General features: G+C 44.5%; 1 protein-coding gene across 2 annotated transcripts in view; it reads left to right on the top strand.

Annotated features, from left to right (window-relative positions):
• Window positions 1–19,690, top strand: part of PKD2 (polycystin 2, transient receptor potential cation channel) — an 86,983-nt gene that overhangs the window by 16,227 nt on the left and 51,066 nt on the right. The window lies entirely within an intron of this gene.

The raw sequence follows: 19,690 nt of genomic DNA, 5'->3' as shown, positions 1-19,690 counted from the left end.
GGGGTACAGAAAAAAGAAACAGGGCGAGATTGGGAGGGGGAGTATGGGGAAGGGGGAAGTACATCAGGTACACAATGTCTCAACAACAACAAGTTGTAAATATCCTACTTGTCAATCAACGGGTCAATCACAAGTCAGGGCAGGGGCCCTTGGGCTTAAACTAGGGGATCTGAGGGAAGACAAACTAATCGGGACGTTTTGCGTGGAAAGACAGCCCGTTCTCTCCCTATATTTGGACCACTTAAGCCACTTTGTGCGTATAGATGGGGACGTTGTGGAAAAACCGTAGTCAACTGTCTCGAATACAAAATGTTTGTGTATCTTATTTATAATCACTGATATATTAGGGATTTCGGATGATTTCCACAGGTAGGCCAAGGAGGCTTTTGTAGCTATCAGGATATGACCCAGGAGGTATTTGTCTTCTCCAATCGTGTCTTTGGGGAGATAGTGGAATAGCGCCACTAGAGGATCCTTTGGGACAGTCACCCCCAGTACCTCTGAGATAAGTAGGAACACCTCACTCCAGAGTGTGTGAATTGCAGGGCAGCGCCAAAAGATGTGCAAAAGGTCTCCCGTCATTCCACAATTCCTCCAACAGCTAGCTGAGACATCTGGCCAAATTGTATGTAACCGCACCGGGGTGAAGTACATTCTATGAATCAGTTTGTAAAACATTTCTGAGTGGTTTACACACCCAGAAATCTTAAAGCTCGATTTAAAAATAGCTTCCCAAATTTCTTCGTTAAAAGTGTTAGGAAGATCTCTCTCCCACTTAACTTGTGCTGGGAACTTCACTTTTTGCTGTACGCTGAGTAAATATTGATACCACCTAGAGATATTCCCTTTCGTAGACTGGGAAGTGAGGAGAAATGTTAGGATTTTAGGGAGACCACTCTGCACTGGGGATTTTGGCATGTGTTTCTGCACCCAATTCCGTACCTGCAGATATTTGTAAAAATCCTGCTTCGGGATGTTGTATTTAGATTGAAGGAAAGAGAAGGGGGCTACAGTCCCATCAAGAAGGACATCCTGTATGGACTGCAGGCCTAAATCTCGCCAGGTATTTAGCTGTAGGTCCTGAATCGTGAGGGCTATGGAGTGGAGGGATAACTGCGGGGTGGGCAAGGCCTTATCCTGAGTGCTATGGATCAGACCGTGCCAAGCGGACAAGGCCGCCAGAATCGCTCTACAGTTCCTGGCTTCTCGGGTAGCCAAAGCCCCCGGCATCCAGGGAAAATCTGATAGGGAGAAAGGTAAAACTGCGTTCTGTTCTATGGATACCCACGGTTTGGGAGCATCTCTAGAGAACCAGTCCCTAATCTGGCCAAGCATACACGCCAAGTGGTATTTTTCCAAATCTGGGTATGCCACCCCCCCTACACTTTTGGCCAGAGTCAGAGTTGATCTAGCTATTCTCGGTCTTGCCCCGCCCCAGATGTATTTGGATAATAAGCGGTTAAATTTATTGCACAGAGCTTTAGGGAAGGGTCTAGGGATTGTACGAAAAAGGTACATTAGCTTGGGGAGTAATACCATTTTTGCCGCTGCCACACGGCCGACCCAAGAAACTTCCTGCATCATCCACTCTTTTGTGATCTTTTCAAATGCTCTATATAGTGGGTCAAAGTTACAGTTCATTAGGTCCCCTTCTCTGGAGAGATTAACCCCCAGGTATTTAATCGATTTTGATTGCCATGAGTATTTGTATTTTTCTTTTAGTCTACGTAGGACCTCCTCCGGCACGTTTATAGGAAGGGCTTCTGTTTTTGTCGTATTTAATTTGTAGAAGGAGATGTCTGTATAGGAGTCTAGGATATTGTGTAGGTGTGAGAGAGAAGCCTCAGGTTGGAGTAGGCATAGTAAAATGTCATCAGCAAAGAGGCTGATTTTATGAGAAAGCCCGCCAATCTCAGGTCCAACGACAGATTGCCTAGATCTAATACATTGCGCTAGGGGTTCAATGGACAAGGCAAACATCAGGGGTGATAGGGGGCATCCTTGACGTGTCCCATTGGAGATATTGAATGGGGTGGAAGAACAGCCATTAGTGAATACCGAGGCCGATGGGGCGGAGTATAACGCTAGCATGGATTGTAATATTCCTCCCTTGAACCCAAACCTAGTGAGAGTGGCCTTCATGTAGTCCCAGTTGAGCCTATCAAAGGCTTTTTCCGCGTCCAGGGAGAGAACTAGCATTGGGAGGCCCTGGAGTTGACAATACTCCATTAGGTTAATGACCCTCCGGGTGTTGTCGGACGCTTGCCTGCCCAGCACAAAGCCCACCTGGTCCTGGTGAATGAGTTTGGGGAGTAATGGCGATATTCTGTTGGCTATCATCTTCGCAAATATTTTTATATCCGTGTTTAATAAAGCTATGGGGCGATAGTTTTGTACCGCAGTGGGCGGCTTGCCTGGCTTCGGTATAGTAACTATTCGGGCCCCCAACATCTCCTTAGGAAAGGAGGAGGAATGAGAGGCTTCGTTAAAGACCGACAGGAGCACAGGTGCAAGTGTAGTCTTAAATGCTTTGAAGAAATTAGAAGGGTAGCCGTCTGGGCCTGGGGCTTTATCTGAGGGGAATGAATCGATGGCCGCCTCTACTTCACTCAGCGTCCACGGGGAGCCAAGTGCTTCGCAAGTCACTGAGTCAAGAGAGGGGAGGTCTAGGCTATCAAGGAACTTATTTATTTTAGCTAAAGTTGGTTGGGGCGTGTTGGGATCATCTTTTAGATTATACAGTTGCGAGTAGTACTCCGCGAAAGTGTCGGCTATGGTAAAAGGGTCAACTACTTTGGTACCCCTGGGGGTGTAAATTGCATGTATGCGTTCTTTGGCTCTACGGCCTCTCAGTTTGCGGGCCAACAGGCGGCCTGCCTTATTGCCCAGCGTATAATATCTTTGGTTAAGCCTTTGGATATTACGATGGACTTCTGTGAGGGAAAATGTGTTGACTGTATCTCGGGCGATTAGGAGTTGTCTAAAAAGGGCTTTATTATAAGGGTCTGCTTTATGGGCTTTTTCTAGTGTGGCTGATTTCCTTTCTGCCGAGGCTTGGCGTTGTTTGTACTGTCGCTTCATTCTAGATGCCACTTGTATTGCTGAGCCTCGGATCACTGCCTTCAGCGCACACCAATGCGTGAAGACAGAGGTATCCGAGGGGGAGTTGGTTTTAATATATGAGTCCAGCGAATCTGACAGAGTCTGGCGAGCGTCTGGTTGTGCTATGAGATATGTACCCAGTCTCCAGGAGCCCGGGGCGATTGTGCGTCTACTAACCTCCCAGCTAAGCAAAAGTGGGGAATGGTCTGACCAAGATATTGGGAGGATACTAATCTTGCTAATGGATGCTAGTGTCTCTCTATCCACCAGTGCCATGTCAATCCTAGAGTACGACCTGTGCACATGGGAGTAAAAGGTGTAGTCTCGCACTGAGGGGTGTTTGGATCTCCAGGCATCGAATAAGGCATATTCGGCGAGCAGTTGACGAAATTTAGAGGAGGGGTCATTAGGTGGCCTCTGCTGCCGGCTTTGGGTTGGGTGTGAACGATCAATACCAGGATCGAGGACCATATTGAAATCTCCTAGTATCATTAAGGCCCCTTTCATGTGTTGTTGGAGAGTTCTGCAAAAGTTTCTGCAGAATGCTATTTGTTTGGCATTTGGAGCATAGCACGAAACCAAAGTGGTTTCAATATTATTTAAATGGCCTACAAGAATCAGGAATCTCCCTTCCGGATCCTCATATTTAGATGACAGCTGAAATGTACAGTGTTGAGCTATAAGTATTGCTACACCAGCCTTTTTTGTGGGACCATTGGCCGTAAAACAGTGAGGGTATCTGGAATCAGTGAAGAGGGGTGGGTTATTTTTTTGAAAATGAGTCTCTTGGACCGCTACTACTTGTGCTTTTAGTTTGTGAAAATAATTTAAAGCTACCTTTCTTTTAGAAGGGGAGTTTAAGCCCTTTGCATTGATAGAAGCTATGTTAACCATGACGGGCATAAGGGACAGCTGGCGTGGCGTTGATGGAATCGAGAGAATAAATTACTATACCTGATGTATAAGTAGGGGGTGTACAAGGCGACATAAAGGGGAGACATAGGGGAACTAAAACAGAAAGTAAATAAAAAGACTAAGTTGATCTCTCTTGAGATCCTAGCCAGTCGCCATAACGAGGCGGCTGTGTACATAGAGTAGGGGGGGTAGTGGCATACCCCCCACCTTCTACCGTATCTCAGTCATTTAGCATAGCTCTAACGAAAGGGGGAGGCCTCAGCCCCACAAGACATATAACTGTAAATACTTAATCAGAACATAACTGGAATGCGAAGTAACATGCATAGGTAAATAGCAGGACCTTAAATTCTTGACTAAGGAAACTGAGAGATGTCCCATAACGTGGTAGGTGCTTCAATATTAAGCAAGACATACAATCACACTATAGGTACTTAAACCAATCCTAGCTGGAATACAAAATAACATATATAGGTAGGTAATAGGACCCTAAGTTCTTGACTAAGCAAACTGAGAAAAGTCCCATAACGTGGTAACTGCTTCAATATTAAGCAAGACATACACTCAAACATTAATGCACATTTAGATAATGGGGAAAAGAAGTGTATATCAAACAGGTAACAGTCAGAACAATATAACTAGGAGGGCTTACCCCCTACTCAACCACAGACCAGTCCCGCTGAAGCCTGCGGTTGGGGGAGCTAGTAATGTTCCACGACTGTAGTAGCCTCAGGCCTTCTTCTACAGAGTTGATAGGGACAATGGAGCCTTCACGCGTCACTAACAATTTTGTGGGGAAGCCCCATCTGTAGGGGGTACCAGCTTTCTGTAGGGCAACTGTAATAGGCTTCAGTGACCTGCGTTTCAGGAGCGTTGCAGCGGATAAGTCCCCGAAGAGCTGGATATCCCCAAGGGATGTAGCCGTGTCAGAGGATGGTCTGGCAGCTTTAAGCAGAGCTTCCTTCGTCTGGAAGTAGTGCATCCGTAATAGGACATCACGAGGCGCATTATCCGGAGCCGCCCTGGCCTTAGGCAAGCGATGTATTCGGTCGATAAGAAGGGTTGCAGTAGAAGACTGCGGTAAGAGCCCCTTAAAGAGGTTGATAGCATAGTCATGCAGGCTACTATTCGACACCGATTCAGGGATGCCACGCAGCTTTATGTTATTACGCCGCGATCTATCTTCCAAATCCGTTACTTTGTCACGTAGCGCTCGGACCTCCGCCTCAAGTTCATTATGAGAATCTAGTAGGCTGTTGTGTGACCCCACCACCTCCTCCATCTTAGTCTCCAGGTGATTAGTGCGCCCACCTAAGTCGTCAATCGAATGTTGGCAGGCTTGTAGTGTGGCGCGGAATTCCGCGGTGACGTCATCCTTAAATTGGGTTAGAAGACACTTCATCGTGCCCACCGTCAGAGCGTCTCCATCTCCCATGGGAACCACCGTGGAGCAAGGAGCTGGCGAGGCGACCGGAGTTGTCATGGGAGACGGGAGATGAGAGGTCGTGGGGGTGGCGGGAGGGATCGCGTCTGTAGGTCTAGGTTGTTGAGAGGGCGGTTTGAAGAAGGAGATTTGGGGGTTTGGTTTGGGGGTCTTGGAGCGTTTGGCTGGCATGACAATTGTGCTGTTCAGCTATGGAAGGTATCCGTTCATGGAAAGTTACATAACAATGGGTTCCGTTTTCATAGGTGAGACTGAGGAATCCCCCTACTTTTGGCAGAAGGCGGGAGGAGTCATACGTGCTAAATTAGCATAGATAGGAGTTTTAGCACTTTGAGAAGTCCCATAATAGAGACCGAAAAGTAGGGCAGTCTTTTCTTTTTCAAGCTGAACCTGTCACGGCTAGTACCCCTGGTGGAGAATAAGGTGGACCCCGTAGCACCACCGCAGGGGTTCTGAGTCTCTAGGTATTGGTGTGACAGATCACAGAATGGTTAACCCCAGGAAGGTCAGTGGCGATGAAAAGCAGAGCTGTACCTTTAAATATGTCCCAATATAAAGCGATATAGAGCAGTCACAGCAGTGGGGACAGGAATGGCTGTATTCAGGTGATAAATGACCAGGGCCTGCCACAGGGGAGGAGGGCCAGGTATGGGGCAGCCTGCAGCCCCCCAAGGTCAGGTAGTAAGATCTCCCTGTCACTCTGTATGAACGCAGAGCCCAGGAAGCCCTGACTGGTGAGAGTGAGGGGTGTCTGCCCCACTCAATATGGCCGCTCTCCACTGCCTCCAGCGCCTGGTGTGGGGTATGGAAGGGCGCTTCCCTCTGGGGGTGCCTGTGCAGGTAAGGGCTATGAGGTGCTGGGGTGAGGGCTATGAGGCTATGAGGTGCGTTGCCCGCTGTCTGGGGTGAGGTGTGTGGCTGGGGGAGCAGCAGGGGGAGCGCAGCTGCAGCTAAGCTCAGCTCCCAAGATGGCCGCCGTGTCCTCAGTGAGAAGCCTGAGGCGGCCTCACAGGCTCTTCTTACCTTCTAGGAGGGGGGCTGAGCCCCTGGTGATGTCTGGCAGTAGTGGGGGGCACCTCCGGAGCAGAAATTTGTTGAAAAACGGGTAGTCCCGTCGCGATCGCCGCTGCGGAGCTCCGGCGGCGGGTGCGGCTCAAAATCGAGGCCCCGGCTTGTAGGGGTACTAGGCCGCAATCCGCAGAGACCTCTATAAGGGGTCTCCCGATTCCGCAGCTGTTCCCACACTGTCCCCCGCTGGTCTGGGGTGTTGCTGGGGTGGGTGGGGGTGCAGATGGATGCCCAAATAGTGTGTTTTAATGCACTTTGCTGGAAGGGTAAGCAGGAGCTCTGGCTTCTTGCTTCCTCCTTCTTCCTCGCTCAGGCCACGCCCCTACATGGGGGTTTTCACTTCTTTTTTTAGCCAAAATGTGCCGAGAGGTGGTATTTCATGCCCTACCATCCACTAGGGTGTGGTGAGAGAATAACATAGTGGCTCGAGCACAGCGAGCCAAGCGATAGGACACTGCACTTTATTAGTGTGCATGTCGACTGTGTGGACATTTGGGGCAATAAAGTGAAAAACCTCTCGAGCTAATGCTTGTGTTGATCTAACCCATGTAGACCTTCATGCATGTCGACCTTCAGTGGTCGAACTAGTGCTTGTAGACCTAATTTGTGTCTATCCAAAGATCCATACCCCAAATTCTATGTACTTAGCAAAAATCTCAGACTATTACATTTGGCCCTTGGTGTACAGAAAGAGCATATTTGTATGGAGCGTTTGTTGTCCAATAATGGGTATCCCCTTTAATACATATGCTTATTGTCATTCTGAGACATGTTGTTGTTATCCTTAATTTATGTGGCACCACAGTGGTTCATCATCACCTACCAAAGTACATAACCAAATGAAGAAACAAGAAAACCAGTGACTTGCTGTACAAGACAATGTAGGACAAGTACATGGTATATAGGCATGTCTGAATTGGGGGAACATGAGGGTGTCCGATACTGAGGGCTAGGTGCCATTGTAAGGAATATGGAGTTTGAGGAGATGGGCAAGATGAGAACATGAAATGTGCAGGTGTGGTTCCTGAGGGCACTGACTTCCTCTCCAAATACTGGGGAAAAGTAATTTGGGGTTGGTAGGAAAAATGAGGAGAAGTGGTCAGAGAAAGGAAGGGGTGGGCTGTTGAGGGTCTGGTGGAATGTGTCGACCTGACTGGAGGGGGAAAATTTACAAAGATGGGAGTTCTATTTCAGGTGGGATGTTGCTATGGGCAACCAATCAGATACTATCTATTATCTTCTAGAAGGTGCTAAATAAATTAGAGGTAGATTCTGATTGGTTGTCCGTAGCAATATCCCATGTGAAATAGAACTTGCATGTTAGTAAATCTCCCTCAAAGGAGTCTATTTTGGATGTGAAGTGGGTGGCAAAGTCAAGGGCAGAGTGTAAGGAGTAAGTTGATGAGGGGGTGGGCAGAGTAGGGAATTGACAGTGGCAAAGAGACACCAGGGGTTTGAAGGCTTGGTGGGGATGAGTTTTTTGCAATGTGACTGTTTTGGAGAGGAAAAGAGCAGCACTGTGCGATAAGCATACATTGGAAATGGGGGAAGTCCACCATAGAGTATGATTTCCCCCACTGTTTGGCAGTACGTGCAGACTTTTGCAGATATCAGGTGAGTTTGGAATGCCAGGGTTGAAATGTTGTGCTGCACGGGTGAGTAGCAGTAAGACGGAGCAACATTGATGAGAGCATTACATAAAAAGTGGCATGTTCAGGGCAGGATAGAGAGAAGTGAATTAAGGTGTCCATACACAGTACAATTATTGTATGTTTTATGGACTAGATCACATCGCATGTTATATGATCTAGTTAAAATAAGTATAGGCAGCACATACTTTTTGAGCTTTGCGATAGGATGTGCGCAGGAGCGTACGTCTCCTCGTACATGGTAATTGTACAGTGTATGGGCACCTTAAAAGAGAGGATACGGAAATGGTGTAGAAAGCATCAACAGAGTTGGAGAAGCAGAGAGGTGTAGGTTAGGGGGGCAGGTGATGGTCAGAGAGGGGGAAGAGGAATGTGAGTAGTCCGGAAATATCACAACAGCAAGTAATGACCAGATCAAGTAAGTGTCCACTCACACGGGAGGGTGAGGCGGTCAACTTGAAGAATCCAAGTGATGGTGCGAGGTTAATTTATTTAGCCAATTGTTACATATATTTGTAGACAAGGCAGGAGTGTGAGAGGCCTGGAGGATCCTGTTACATTAAAGGTTTTCTTATCTAAAAACCTCTATATGATTTATAATACCGGCATACAATGAATTTATTTAAAGTTCTTGGTCTGTAAGCATTGTCATTATTCTATTCTGCAAGTGATCAGTTTATTACGTATATAATCAAGATAGAAAATGGTAGAGATATATTCTACAGGTATATTTGTCCCTACTTGTTTCGATATGTAACAATTTGCTGTTATTTGTATCTGCATTGTTTTGGCAGAGTTCTTTAAGTATTTGATCTCCTCTTCTGGGCTTATTGCCAGCTCTTTACTGTAGCAGTTAGAAGGTTCCTATTTTCCCATTGAAACTGTTGCCTTTTTTCCAAGCACCTGTTATGGGACTATGTGTCCATATAATGTGTTACTACGTCACATCAACATGGTGTTTTATATTTTATATATTTTTTCATTGGGTTGACCAAAGAGATGGTCGACAGGTGTCTAGGTCGACACAAGCAATAGGTCGACATGGGTTAGGTCGACAGTCCAAAGGTCGACATGGGGTTTTTCAATGTTTTTTTTTTACCCAAATATCGACATGGACACCGTTTTAAGTGCACCGTGTCCCCTCGCATGGCTCGCTGTGCTTGCCATGCTTCGGGCACACTATTTTATACTCCCAACATGCCCTAGTGGATGGTAGGGCATGAAATACCGCCTATCGGCACATGTCGGCTCAAAAGACAGTGAAAAACCCCATGTTGACATTTTGACTGTCGACCTAACCCATGTCGACCTAATGCTTGTGTCGAACTATACACCGGTCAAACTTCTAGTATGTTGACCCAATGGTGTCGACCTAATGACTGTCGACCATCTTCAGGTTGTCCAACCAACCGTATCACCTGATAGATATGATTTTATCTATCTATATGTCTCCACTACTATATCCGGGTTGCATAAGGCTGAGTACAGACAACGGTGCTAACGGAGGATGCCGCATTCAAGCAAAGGGGAGAATTGAGCTGATCTGACCAGGCTACATGAGGTTGAGTACAGATGTTGCTGTCAGTTTGAAACAGCAGACTGCCCAGATGGGTATGGATCATTAGGTTGATATGACTGTAGGTCGACAGGATGGGTAGGTCAACATGGGGTTTTACACAAATTTTTTGGTCTGAATGTGAACACAGTCAACATGAACACTGAAATGTAGCACCGCATCCCCTCGCATGGCTCGCTGTGCTTGCCATGCTTCGGGCACTATTTTATTCTCCCACCACACCCTAGTGGATGGTAGGGCATGAAGTATCGTCTGTCGGCTCAAAAAAAAAAGGGAAAAACCCCATGTCGACCTAATGACCTTGTTGACCTAACCCATTTTGGCCGTCCTGGATGTCGGCCTAATGACTGTCGGCCAACATGCTGGTGACCGAATGACCGTTTCCCGCCGAGATAGTGAAAGAGGACATGTGTTACCCCTAATAAATATGACATAAGCGGTGTTTGTACTAAACAGAGAGTGTAATACACACATACATATACACACACGGATCTGTCCGGGCTGCACAAAGCTAAGTACAGATGCAGGGGACAGCCAGCTACCCAGATAACAAAACAGGACAAATCTGACCCCAGATAAATGTGATATAAGGGGCACCTGTATTGAATAAAAGAATATATGTGAACTGTTTAGTGGCTTGAGTCCAATTTAATAATAATAATAATAATAATAATAATAATAATAATAATAATAATAATAATAATAATAATAATAAATAAATAAAAATCCAATGATAGGGAAAAAACAAACCTACTACGGTATATCTTTAATGTAATGTATATACAAATACTGGAGTTTCCATATATGCACCAATAATAAGGCTGATTGGCTGAGATAGATGCAGAGTTGATTTTAGATAGCGTGGCGAGCGCAGCCAAAATAACAAAGAGCGCTGATGGAGATGGACTCCATCAGACTGGGATGTGCGTGTGTCTCACAAACACACACGTCCCAGTCACTTGGCGGCTGTGCGCTGTGACCCTGCGGGGAGCTCCATCCTAATGCACGTGTGCCCCCTTCCATTGGCTGGAGAGAAAGGTGCCGGCTCTATCTGTAAACCATTAAATTTTATATAGAAAAAGTTATGCTATTAGTTGAATAGAACACACAATAAATAAGTGCACTCAAAAGATATCTACCATTTTCTTTCTCAATTTATATTCGTCTACATACTTAGAGAAGGGTAGCACCACCTTTTGCAAAAAAAGTAAAGGGTCACAAAAAAATAAACATGCGATAAAATTATATAATAAATAAAAGCATAAAAATGAATTATATGTGATCTGCACACAGGAGCAGAATAGAAAAATCATCCTTTCAAAGATCAGTTTTTAATACAAAGTCACCATACAATATCCTATGTTCATGTGAAGGACCAGCCACACAACTAGCATGGAAATGTAAGTCTGCCTAAATGCCACTTATGGCACTTTTATGGGCTTTTCTGCCTTCATGCTTCACTACACTAGGGGAATTCCTATTTTGACACCGACTTTACAAGGCCAGGGTGAAGCATTTGTGACTGTCACTTGCATAATAATTCTGGGAACCAAGTTTTGTTTTGCACTAGATTGTCTATAAGGGGTAAATGTTACTAAAGCTTCTAAAAAGGAAAAGAGGTGATGTTGCCATTAGCAACCAATTAAATTATGTCTATTATTTCTCTATTGCATCCTAGAACATGAAAGACAACGTCTTTTAATTTTTGAGAAGCTTAAGTATCCCTGAGTCTTACATCCTTACAAGTAAAGACAAAATATAGATCATTACCTTTTCTTTTACACACAGCTGCTGCCTGTCACATTCTCACAGTCTATGTCTCTGATTTCCATAAGTGGTACCCACAAAAATTCTAAATAAATATGTAGCGCTTGATGTTTCATTCAGGGGAAATAGAATATAATCCAGTGTTAATAGCAATTAAATGCTCTAATAGAAACTTGAATAATAAGTCACCACATACCATTACTATGCAATATGGTCTGAAATCATTAATACATTTCGATTAAATCCATTTCAATGAAGGCCTCTGTTTAGACAACAAATGTATAAGCTGATACTTATAGTTATTTGTATGGTATATATAGTCCCACTTAGATATATTTACCACAATTTCACAGCTGGATGGATATTTCCTTAAATGGAAGCATGTCAGTGGAGTTCTCAACTATTGCGGCAGTGTGTGGGATCAAATTCCAGCTGAAGTAAATCCGTACTGTGTGTGCGTTCAGCATTTCTCTCTGCCCAAACTGCAGCTTTGATAAAGCTGCAGTTTGGGCACAGTGAAACGTGTCAGCCCACCTACAAGCCACCACAAAGGCGTCTACTGATTTGCTGTACATCTGGACCTGCCTCCATTTTATGTCCATTCATCTGCTGAATTACACACATAGTACCAGGTAATTATGTGTGTGCTATGACACATCCTGCCATCCCAACCATATAATACAGAAATCATCAAATCAAATATTTTCTGTGGTTTAGGGTAATATTGGGTCTGTGTCTGTACTTCAAAGTGATATCTTTATTGCAGTGTAAAAATAAAGCAGCCAGTATTTACTCTGCACAGAAACAAAATAACACCCAAATCTAATTGTCCAGTGACAAACATTGACCTCTCACCCCATCCTCCCATATACAACAAAACATGTTATTCAAAGCCTGGATCTAGGTAATTCCAAATTTAACATGCCCACAGCTATCCAAGGCACTGTCGCGCTCTAGGAAATTGTTGCCTGCAATTCAATACCAGTGAATCTTCCTCAACATTTTTCACAAAGCATACTTCTCTCCCGCAGACAATTCCTTGCTGGGATGACTCCCTCGGCAGCGTGCCCGAGGTGTCAGGCTGGTGAAGCAAATCTGTACCATTATTTCTGGGTTTGCCCCATAATTAGATAGTTTTGGCTTCAGGTTAGGAAGTTTGCGCAAGACTATTTAGTGAATTATGTTCCGTTTACAGACCACTGGGCTATCTTTGGTATATTACTAGAGGACCAAAGAATGATTAGAGGGAGCAAGCGACTTTTGGTGATTGTTAGTGCAGTCGCACGCAAGGCCATTTTGCAGACATGGATCGACGCTACCCCCCTTCTCTGCAGTTATTCAGGACAAAGCTGTTCCATGTTTTCAACATGGAGTGGATTGAATGCCTTCTGAACAAAGAACGCCATACTAAGAAACTATTTGATACATGGGAAAGCTATAGAACGGTGCTCTCATTGGAAATTAGAACCAAACTTTATAATTCATTCAGGGATACCCAGTGTTTCTGATGAGAATTGTTTCAGGGGATCCCCAATAGTATTAGACGCCAGTATGGTGTTTTCGCTTAATTCGGGATGGGTGGCAGCCCTGGGCCATGGAGGGTTTATAGACAGACAGGTTGCATACTATACATGAAGAAGTGACACGGACACATCTTTTATTTCTACAAAGCCTTTATTTATAACTGTCAATGTATGGTTAAATTGATAATATCAAACAATGATATTAATTTCCAATGTCCATGCTACTTTTATTGAAATTATCATACTTGTATTCAATTTGTAATATTGTGACTTTCGGTGTTTCAATAAAACGCTTGGCATCCTTCCAAAATGAAATACTTAGCAGTTTATATAATGAGTCTATTATGACTCTATTTATGGCTAATTCTGCCCTCTTGTTTACGGCTATTAAGTTGGACCTCCTTCACTGGCGAACCCTCACCTCCTGGTTGCGCAGGATTGTGGCTATTAAAATGAACGTATTACCCCATCTGCTCTCTTTTTCAAGACCCTTCCTGTCTAGGTCCCCAAATATTTCCTGGCGCAACATAAATTGTTAATGCAATTTGTCTGGATGCTTAAACCACCTCATATTAGTTTTCTAACCCGATTTTCGATAAATCGGTCGATATATCGGCCGATATTTACCGATAATCGGTCGAAAATCGGCCGATGCTCGCTCCCGTGGATCTTTTGCTAAATCTTCTGATCTTACGTGCTGCACAAAAGATCAGAAGATTTAACAAAAGATCCATAGGAACGCACACGGGATCTTAAGAAAAATCTTTGGTAAAGATGTGCACTTGCCTGAAATCTTTTGTCCAGATCGGACAAAAGATTTGAAGGCTAATTTATGCGCACATCTTATGATCGCAGATCTTTCTAGTGTGTGGGCACCTTTAGACCTCCAATGGTGGAACTGGATTATCAAATAAACTCAGTTCTATTCAACCGATTTAAGCCAAGCAGTAGCATGATTCACATCTTCTCAAACCCCTATATGGGTCTCAGTAGAAGCTCACTCTTGTAATGTAATTTCAATGTCCTCCTATTATAGGGTTAGCTCTCACAGATAGACCTATCAGGCAGACACATCCTATTGTTGATTTTACCTGCTCAATGTGGATTTATGGCAATACACGCTTTATTTGACATTACCTCCTACCAACCCAGCATTCCCCCCTGGCCTTGATTTGCAGGAGGTTTTCTTCATAGTCTACAGGTGGTATCACTGTAATATACAGTTTAGTTGATTCATGCCATTGCGCTACGTAGGTTGCCCTACAGAACAAATTTAAACTGCCTACTATAAACCACTTTGTATACATCCAATCCCGTCATTTTATACTACTCTCTACCTCTCCATTCTGTCTCCAGACCTTTGACCCCGAACGAGGCCCTCTGCTCTAACTATTTGCTTTATGCCAAATTTCTAAATACCCATAATCGGGAGCTCCAATGGGTGAAGGACCTGGGAAACCCACCAATTGATGACTCTTGGACTATCATACGTGTGAGCATTGCCAAAACCTCTATTTCCTCCTCACTAAAGGAAAACCCGGTACTTGTTTCCTAGCACGGCGCCCATCGTATGCCATCGCATACCACTAATTAAGGTATGCGATGGGACTCGATTTTTTCGGGTCCTAAGACTGTACAATTTTAATATCGCGTTGCATCGCATGCCATTACAATGGCATGCGATTTTTAATTGTACAGGCACCCTGATGGGTGATTACTATGTTAAATGCACTCCCATTGTTAACGCCACCCCCACTATCAATGCCAACTCGAAGCGTGGCGAGCGCAGCGGTATGCATCCTCCGACCTTTTCATACCACCACTATCCACGTCGGTGTGGAGATGATTTCATATAGTGTGGCGAGCCACCGAGCCCAAAGCGTGGCGAGCAGACACGGAATACATGTGAAGTAATCCGCGTCCCCTCGCCACGCTTTGGGCTCGGTGGCTCGCTGCGCTCGCCACACTATATAAAATCGACTCCACGCTGACTTGGATAGTGGGGGTATGAAAAGGTCGGAGGACGCGTACCACCACCCCTTGCGGGCTCGCTGCGCTCGCCATGCTTCGGGTTAGCGTTTATAGTGGGGGTGGCCTTAACAATGGGGGTGCATTTAACATAGTAAACACCCATCAGGGTGCCTGTACAATTAAAAATCGGGTCTCATCGCATCGCATGCAATCGGGACGCATGCGATGCGATCCGATCGATACGATGGCAGAAGATGAAAATCGTGGGCGCCGTGCTAGGAAACAAGTACCGAAAACTTTTTCAAGATTTATTATCAATGATATCTAGGGCGGGATGTTATAACATCCGCGGCCCCCCTTCGCCGGACATCGCATTTTTAATAACGGCATATGCTATAACATATGCCGTTATTCATGCAAGGGACAGCTCTTGCGGTAAGAGCTGTCCCTTGCGATGCGGTGCCGGCACTGGACTTCCGGGTCTGTGACCCGGGAGTCCATCTGCGCATGCGCAGACCCCGGCGCCGGCCGCAGGGCACGCTGGGAGGGATCCGTGACGGATCCCTCAAACAGCGCTGCGGTAAGAAGCCCATAGGCTTCTGCAGGGATTCGCCAGCTTTAGCTGGCGATTCCCTCCGCAGCGCTGACACTGCGGAGGCGCCATATAGCATATAGAAATGCGGTAGAAACCCCGAAAACGGGGTTTTTACCGCATTTCTGCTATATAGCATCCCGCCCCTAGTACCAACTTGCTTACGGAAAATATAGGCTAACCTGATGACGATACATTAGCGTTGAAACATTGCTAATAAAATATATATTGCCGCTATCACTGGTGTACGTGTGTGTGTGTGTGTGTGTGTGTGTGTATATATATAATATTTCTGTGTCACTGTATGTTTCCACTCTTCCTCTGTAGCAAAGTAGTTAAACTACTACTGTACTTAAATATTTCATTCTCTTTTATCTGGTAGTAGTATTACAGAATAACTAAAAAATAAGTTGCTGAACCATCTATAGACTGTTGAGCATGGGTCTTCAAACTGCGGCCCTCCAGATGTTTTAAAACTACAAATCCCAGCATGCCTTTTCACAGTTTTAACACTCCCTTATAGAAAAACTGTGGCAAGGCATGCTGGGATTTGTAGTTTCACAACATCTGGAGGGCCGCAGTTTGAAGACCCATGCAGTTGACCATTTGCAGACTTTAAGCATTATCTAACAGAATTGAGTTGTAGTTCCCCCCCTTACTGACTTCCTAAGTACTGTATGCACTGGGTGTTTGCAGACTACAACTGTAATAGTTAGCATGAAGCAATGGAAAAGTAAAGTGCTAAAAATGGAAAAATCAGTAGGCAGTGAAAATGGAAGACGGAAATAGGAAAATGCTGGTAATAGTCATAGGCTTGTTCTGAAAAGCAGCAGCACCAGGAAACCATTATTGTAACATTTCATAACCTTTATCTTTATTACAAAAGTGTCAACTGTGTGTACATGTGTATTATATACATACACACACATAGCAAATTAATTTATTCGCTGTGTACATGGCGGGATGCCAAGTCTCCATTATGAAGGCATGCAGGCAAGGTAATTACGCTGACTCAGCCACCCCCTAGTGGCGGGCCTTTTGGATTGCTATATTGTGTGTATGTATATATACACATAATGTACAGGGGCCTTTATAGTGACAGGGTATGTGGCCTCCTGAATGGCCACATACAATTTTACTGTGCAAATATACTGTTCCTACAACCCCTGCCCGCATCGTGTCCAAGCGGAACCACTAAATAAAGATGAGGGCTGCTATACTTACAATTAAAAAATATAAAATTTACATTTAAAGTGAAAATGTAAATGTTACCAGAAAAAGGAACATTTTATGTTATGAAATGCGGCCACCTCTATATAACAAATGCTCCTCCCTCCCCTTGCAAATAACAGGAACAGATGTGTCATGAATATGACAGATGTGGCTTTAACCCTTTGAGTGCCATCGTTGTGTAAGAGGTGTGTAAAATAGCCACTAAAAATGCCAGGGCCAGATTTGAGGAATTTGAATAATTTTAGCTATTGTCCACAAATTATTGAACAGTAAATTAATTGAAGTTTAGTTAAATATTGTGCCGGAATGCAAATTAGATCCACGTTGGGACAATGGGGAATCTCTCTATATTGGGGGACATGTACAAAGGAAACACCCTCAAATAATTTCAAGGATTCAGCTCCAACCTCTCTGCGCCTAATTCCTTCTTCTATAGGTTCTTACAACTGTGGAATGCACTGCGACACCCAGTTTCTAGATGCCCCCCCACTGCTCAAAGACTCACCACTAAAAAGTCTCTGGATAGGTACTTTGGCTAATCATTTGGTCTCTAACCTGGATTCTAATATCCAACTATCTGTATATACCAACACCCTACTCCTGCTTAAAGCTAAGTGGGACTTGGATCTAGGACCCATACCTGAAGATACTTGGGAGTTTGCCCTGGCCAGTCCCCGCTTTAGTATCATGACTGTTAGATTTCAACAGATCCAATTCTTCTTATACACAGGATATATTACACACCAGATAAATTGTTTCACATAGGAAGCATCTCTGTCCCGCGGTTTCCCAAATGTGGAGTCCGGGAAGAATCTTTCTGGCACTTACTATGGACATGCCCCCATATAGCGACGTTCTGGTCGAATGTTATTGATATTATATCTAGTACCAGTATCTCAAAAGATGCTTTGTCACCCACAGTCTGTACTTGCCACAGATGAGGAAATTTTGGATGCTGTTTCCACCTCGCTGAAAAGAACCAGCGAGGTGGAACGGCAAATGTGGGGGGGGGGCAGTTGTATACTCTTGACGGCACAGCTCACCGTCATAGTTCACCTCCAGAGCATTGAATACTGTTCATTGTGCTCTAGGACTGTAAGAGTCCTATACAGAATTGGATGTGAAGATATAGTGTCTGTGCATATGGGTCACCATGGAGAAGGCTGCCTTGAAAAAGTCGTTTTTCATGTTTTTTTATCTATGCCGACTTAAGTCAACATGGACACTGTATAAGTGCACCGCGTCCTATCGCATGGCACGCTGCGCCATGCTTCGGGCACAGGGCATTGATCAGCTGCACTATTATATTCTTACTCTATGTCCACTTGGACAGTATGAAAAACCACATTTGTTTTTCATGTTGACCATTTTAATGCTGACCTAATTGCCATGTCGACCTAATGACTGTAGACCTATATAATTTATTACAACTGAATATCTGGTGCAAAGATGTTGGGATCATTTGGTCTACAGCATGATGGTCGACAGTCATTAGGTCAACATGGGAAAAGGGCGAAAGGTCATTAGTTTTGACAGGTCATTAGTTCGACAATGTCTAGGTCGACAGCGAAATGGTCGACATGGGGTTTTTCACTGTTTTTTTCACACTTTTTTATTCTCCCACCACGCCCTAGTGGATGGTAGGGCATGAAATACCGCCTGTCGGCTAAAAAAATGGTGACAACCCCGTCGTCCTTTTGACTGTCGACCTAGACACTGTCGAACTGATGACCTGTCGACCTAGTACCATGTCGACCTTTTCCCATGTCAACCTAATGGTGTCCACCTAATGACTGTCTACCATCATGCTGTAGACCAAATGTCCGCATCCTGGTGCAAAGATGTTTCCGTCTTCATGAACTTATTCCCTGTGCCCCATTCCTGAATCTAAACCACACAGTACCTAGCTTGTTCAGAGGGGTTGAACAAAAGTGCATGAGCCAATTCCTCCTTGCAGCTCATTCTGAGTTTTTGGTGCAAGTGTACAAGTTATAGAAAATAATCATGTTCATTATATATCCTATGTAATTAGAAAAAACAAATACAGAGCTTTAAAAACATTTATGTAGAGACTACCTGAGACCGTTACCATATAAATCTTCTTCCACAGTATAGCCCATTGCTTAGATCCAGATATGGTAAAAGAAAATTGGAACAGCACTATGGGCCTTATTCTAGTTCACTCTTTCTGACAAAATCCTTCTTCAAAACCATGTGCACAGCAGGGGGGCAGATGTAAAATGTGCAGAGAGAATTAGATTTGGGTGAGTTATTTTGTTTCTGTGCAGGGTAAATTCTGACTGCTTTATTTTTACACTGCAATATAGATCTCACTTTGAACTAAAACCCCACCCAAATCTAATTCTCTCTGCACAAGTTACATCTGCCCCCCTGCAGTGCACATGGTTTTGTCCATTTGAGAAGGAATTTGCCTCTAAAGGTGCCCACACACTAGAACGATTTTTTTGGCCGATTGTCCGATTTTCGATAAATCGGCCGATATATCGTACGATATTTACCGATAATCGGTCGAAAATCGGCCGATGCTCGCTCCCGTGGATCTTTTGCTAAATCTTCTGATCTTACGTGCTGCACAAAAGATCAGAAGATTTAACAAAAGATCCATAGGAACGCACACGGGATCTTAAGAAAAATCTTTGGTAAAGATGTGCGCTGGCCTGAAATCTTTTGTCCAGATCGGACAAAAGATTTGAAGGCTAATTTATGCGCACATCTTAAGATCGCAGATCTTTCTAGTGTGTGGGCACCTTAAAGGCCCCCATACACTAGGGCGACTTGTCCTTAGGACAAGTCGCCCCCGACTTCCCCCTGAGCTTCCCCGGCTGCTCC

Source organism: Crinia signifera, chromosome 1 (assembly GCF_055691185.1).
Source record: "Crinia signifera chromosome 1, ASM5569118v1, whole genome shotgun sequence".
Classification (NCBI taxonomy): Eukaryota; Metazoa; Chordata; class Amphibia; order Anura; family Myobatrachidae; genus Crinia; species Crinia signifera.
The sequence above is the reverse complement of the archived record's forward strand: the minus strand, read 5'-3'. Positions and strand labels throughout refer to the sequence as shown.